The sequence below is a fragment of the Narcine bancroftii genome, chromosome 4, assembly GCF_036971445.1.
Source record: "Narcine bancroftii isolate sNarBan1 chromosome 4, sNarBan1.hap1, whole genome shotgun sequence".
In the NCBI taxonomy this organism is placed as follows: Eukaryota; Metazoa; Chordata; class Chondrichthyes; order Torpediniformes; family Narcinidae; genus Narcine; species Narcine bancroftii.
Window position 1 is genome coordinate 234589341 of NC_091472.1, and position 5854 is coordinate 234595194.

Genomic DNA, 5854 nt, shown 5'->3' on the forward strand with positions numbered 1-5854 from the left:
CCAGCACTTTTATGCACCTCAGATTCTGCCTGGGCAGTGTACAGCCCAATGGTATGCACATAAATTTTTTGCATTTCAGATAACGTGTCCCCTCTTTCTTCTGCTGAACAAAATCCATTCTCCTTCTTCTCCTCCACTTTCTCTCTGCAATGGGAAAAATTGAACAAGTTCTAAGGATTCAGATTAATGAGGAAGAAAGAACAGCTCAAGGGGTGTTTTCTTAAAGTCGAATAAGTAATATGAAAGATAAACAAAACAATGTTTAAGATACAGTATAAAAAATCAATAAGTAGCACTTGAGGACTCCTGTTTATGGTGGCTGGCATGGAGGATCTCAGAGGTCCCTGGCACCGATCATGATTCTGGTCCAAGGAGAATCTCCAGAAGCTCACTCACTACTCACTGATAAAATCAGAGACCCACGCTTTGCTAATCTACGTTCACTAATTAGCTATTAACTCTAAAACTAATCATTATTCCTAACAAAAGGCAATTCTTACATTGTCAGCTGAACCAATCTCACTTGTCGCCAAAGACAAATTCATCTGATAATATCATGTTCCATTAGGTCTTACATAGGTTTCAAGGCCTTCTGGACACCAAGAATCAAGACTTTATGCCTTGTTGCTCAAATTGCTAATGTGCCCTCCCTCCTTTCTCCATTGATTACCTTTCCAATCATGTGTCTCCTTTACCTTTTTGTTCAGACAGCTCCCTTCTTACCTTTCTCATGAAGGGTTCAAGCCTGAAATATTAATTATATTTTTACCTTTGCTGTCTAAAGGACACTGTTTGACCTTCTGAGTTTCTCCAGCTTTGTGCTTTTACTTTGTGCCTTAATTCCCAATTAACATAGTTGCTCATTTTGAGGACTATGAGTAAACAACTCCATTTTAAGTAAAAATGATCTCATTACACCCTCCTTTCACTTTTGTTTCCTTTCCCACCCAGCTGCAACCCTCCAACCCGTTCCTATTCCCCTCCCTCTTTGGTTCCTTTGTCTTCCACCCCGATTTGGTACCACCTGTTCTCTCATTAAACCTTCTCTCCTTCCCAGATTCCAGCCTTTGCCCTTACTTGTCACCTATCCCACTCTGTATGACTCATCTTTCCTTCACCTCACCCCTTGGCTTCTCTACCATTGTCAGTCAACTACCTTTGCCGATCTTCCTTCATTTCTCCCTGGTCCTCCAATCCCTTGTTGACCCCAGCCCTACATCTCCCACATTATACCAGCCCTCTTCCCCTCCACACTCTCAGCCCTGATGAAGGGTTTCGGCCTGCAATGTTGATCAGTTTTCTTCCACTGATGCCACTTGGTCTGCTGATACTTTTGACTTGGAATTGGTTGCCCATAGAAGACAGAGGTGGTGGTAGGAGGATGTTGTCCTGGTTGAAGATCAGTGACTGTGGTGATATGACCACCAGCCTACTGCAGGGGGCGATCTCTGTACCTGCAGGAAGACCACCTAAGGGGCTGACTCACCTGGCCGGCTGTCAGTCAGCTGACACGAATATAGACCTGAGCTTGCCCCTCCTGAGCCAGTCACGTGAGGAGCCATCAAGGCATGAACTGGCGTTCAGAATTTTACTGGAATAAAGCCCGTTGTATAGTCTTTTGAGTTTTGTGCTTGCTTGCTGCTACCTCCACGCACCACAGTGACCAGTGGTGAACCATAGCGATCAGTGTTGAGATTTGCGTTATTTGTGATGCATAGAAATGACTTGGATGAACAAATAGATTGTTGGGTTAGTAAATTTGCAGATGACACACAGACTGTTGAAGTGGACTGTGTAGGGGGCCTTCAAGGATTGCAACAGGATATAGATCCATTGCAGATATGGGCAGAGAAATCAGAGATGAAGTTTAATCTGGGCAAGTGTGAGTCAAATGAATGAGTTGATAGATAATAATAAGATAATGAGATTGATAGTGTTTATTGTCGTACACATTGAGCAATGGAAAAAAGCAATAAAAATCTTACTTGCTGTAGCCAAACAGGTACTTGTAAAATGGTACAGTAAACTAATTGAATTAAAAAGACAATATAGTATATAAGATAGATGGATAATAAATATTCACAGTAATCCTAGAGCAAAAAACTGACAAACAATAGTGCAGACTGTCTTGTGCTGTCAGAACAGTCCATGTTGTTACAAGAGCAAGTTGATTGTTGTAACATGGGAGCTTCTAAGACCATAAGATATACAGTAGGAGCATAAGTCGCCCATTTGGCCCATCAAGTCCGCTCTACGATTCCATCATGAGCTGATACTTTCCAGCCTTCTCCCCATAACCTTTGATACCCTGACTATTGAAATATCCATCAATTTCTGCCTTAAATACACCCAATGACTTGGCCTCCACAGATTCTAGAGGTTCTCCATGCTCTGGCTAAAAATATTTCTCAGCATCTCTGTTTTAAATCGGTGCCCTTCAATCTTGTTCTGCCCTCTTTTCATTGACTTCCCTACCATGAGAAACAACAGGCCTTTCAACATTTAAAATGCTTCCATGAGGCCCCCCTCATTCTTCTGAACTCCAAGATGTACAGTCCAAGAGCTGCCATAATTTTTCCTCATATGCTAACCCCTTAATTCCAGGAATCATTCCAGTGAATCTTCTCTGAATCCTTGCCAATGCCAGCAAATCCTTTCTTTAATAAGGAACCCAAACCTGTACCCCGTAGTCCAAGTGAGGCCTCACCAGTGCTCTTTAAAGCCTCAACATCACATCCTTGCTGTTATACAAGAGGTATCCTATTCCTCTAGATATGAATGTCAACATTTCACCACTGACAAGTTTAGGGTATTCTGCTTGAGGACTCTCAATCCTCTTTGCACCTCCAAATTTTGTATTTTCTCCTTATTCAAATAATAGTCTGCCCTTTTATTCTTTCTACCAAACTTCATGGCTGTGCACTTTCCAAAATTGTATTTCATTTGTCCCTCCTTTTTGCCCATTCTCCTAATCGATCTGTCTTTTGCAGACTCTCCATTTCCTCATCACCACCTGACCTCCTCCACCTATCTTTGTATCATCTGCAAATGTATCCACAAAGCCATTTATTCTGCAATCCAGATCATTAACATACAATATAAAAAGAAGTGCCCCAACACTGATGCCTGTGGTACACCACTGGTAACAGGTAGCCAATCAGAATAGGATCCCTTTATTCCCACTCACTGTTTTATGGTCATCATCCAATGCTGTACCCATCCTAGTATCCTTCCATTAATTCCATGGGGTCTCATCTTGTAAAGCAGCTTCATGTGCGGCACCTTGTCAGAGGCCTTTTGAAAATTAAATATATAACATCCACTGCATCTACTTGTGGTTTCCATTTAAAAATTGCAACAAGTTTGTCAGGCAAAATTTTCCCCGAAGGAAACCATGCTGACTGGCCAATTTTGTCGTGTGCCTCCAGGTAGTCTGAAACCTCACCCTTGAAGATTGACTCCAACAACTTCCCAACCACTGATGTTAAGCAAACAGGTTTATCATTTCCTTTCTGCTGCCTCCCTCCCTTTTAAAGAGTGGAGTGACCTTTGCAATTTTCCAGTCCTCCAGAAAAATGCCAGAATCTTGGAAGATTCTTAAACACAGCAATCTCTACAGCTACTTCTTTCATAACCCAAGGAAGCATTCCTTCTTGTCCGGAAGACTTATCTACCCTTGAAGCATTCACCATCTTCTCTCTGGTGATCGTGACTGCACTCACCCCTCTTCCCTGACACCCTTGAAAGTCAGGTCTACTTCATTCAGTTCCACTGCCATCACCTTGTCTCCCATTACAATTCTTCCAGCATAATTTTCTATTGGTCCTATATGTATATCTTGCCTTTTTTTTTTAACTCTTCTGCTTAAAAAAAGTTTTTGGTAAGGTTTTTGATTTGCTGGCATCCTTTCAAAGTTTAATTTTGCTTCTTCATGGCCTTCTTAGTTGCCTCTGTAAGCTTTTAAAAGCTTCCCAGTCCTGTCTCCCCACTAATTTTTGTTTCATTGTTTGTGCTCTCTTTTGCTTTTTCTTTGACTTCTCTTATCAGCCACAGTGGTGACATTTTTCCATTCACTTATTTATTTTTTTTTAATATATCTGTCCTGCACCTTCCTTATTTCTCACAGAAACTCCAGCCATTGTTGCTCTGCCGTTCTCCCTGCTGGTGCGCCTTTCCAACTAACTTTGGCCAGCTCCTCTCTCACACCTCTGTAGTCCCCTATATTCCACTAGAATACTGACTCCTCTGATTTTAGTTTCTCCCTCTCACACTGCAGGATGAATTCTATCATATTATGATCACTGCCTCCGAATGGTTCCCTTACCTTCAGCTCCCTTATCAACTCTGCTTCATTGCACAATACCCAATGCAGAATTGCCCTTTCCCTCATTGGCTCAGCCTCAAGCTGTTCTAAGAAGCAATTCTGAAGGCATTCAATAAATTCATTCTCTTGAGATCCAGCACCAACCTGGATTTCCCAATCAATGTGCATATTGAAATCCACCATGACTATTGTTGTGGCAGGCTGCGCCAAAGGAAAACACAGACACAATACTGCTTGGGGCAATACAGGTTTATTTCACTCACATAAAGATCTAATTGGCTGCTGGCTGTGCTCACAGTGATCCCAGGGGGGAGAGAGAGAGCACACGGTCGAGACTGTGGCTTTATACCAAGAGCCCTCTGGGCCCACCAGGTGCTGTGTCTCTAGGCCACCTGTTGGCCGAGTGATGTATCGCAGCATATCATCACATTCACCTCCTTTTTAAAAAAAAGACCTGGTATTGCTCACAAGTCCAGGACTACCGTTGGTTTCTGCACCCTCTGGGACCTCCTAGAGAGGGTGCGTGGTTTGGGCTGGGGGAGCGTCATTCAGCCGAGTATTGTAGGTATACTGGGTGGGTTGGGGGTCCCCATGGGGTTGGCGTTCAGCCTCGGCGGTGCGGCTGGGGGGGTTGTGGGTGCCGACGGTACATTGATTGGGTTGGGCTGGGGTTCTTCTGGTTCTTACTCTTATTTGGCCAGTTCTTCTTCGACCAGTGCCAGGTCCCTCATGGAGACGGAGTCCTCCCTCCCATCAGGGAATGCCACAAACACGTGGATCAGTTCGTGTGGATCAGCTCTCCGCTCTCGACCAGCGGGTCCATCTTATGCATTTAGCCATGTTTCTTGATCAGCACCAGGCCCGATGAGATCATCCAACATGTCACCTCCAAGCTCGTGGTCGATTTCCTTGTGAAAGAGAAACATCTGTCATGTGGGGTCATTTTCATGGCAGTACACAATAACGAGTGTATCACGTGTAATGCCTCAGGTAACACTTCCTGCCACCTGGATACTGGGAGGTCCTTTGACTTTAGTATCAGAAGGACTGTCTTCCAAATGGTACCATTCTCCCTCTGTACTTGCCCGTTACCTTGGGGTTTGTAGCTTGTGGTGCGGCTGGTAGCAATCCCCCTCTCTCGGAATTATTGCTGCAGCTTGGCACTCATGAAGGCTGCCCCCCCCCCCACTGTGTGAATATAGTTAGGGTATCCACACATGCTGAAGATGGGTTTCAGATACTTAATAACTGCTGCCGTGGACACATCTGCGCAGGGGATGGCGAAGGGGAACCGGGAGAACTCGTCTATCACGGTGAGGAAGTAACAGTTGTTATTGGTGAACGGGAGGGGGCCTTTAAAATCAATGATGAAATGCTCTAATGGTCGGGTGGATTTGATAGGTGGTAGAACTGTGGTTTGTACTCTGCACATATACGACAACCCCTTGTAGTAGTCCTTACCTCTTCTGCCAAGAATGGCAGGTTGGCGTTCTTAATGAAGTGGAACATCCTGGTCACTCCGGGGAGCCC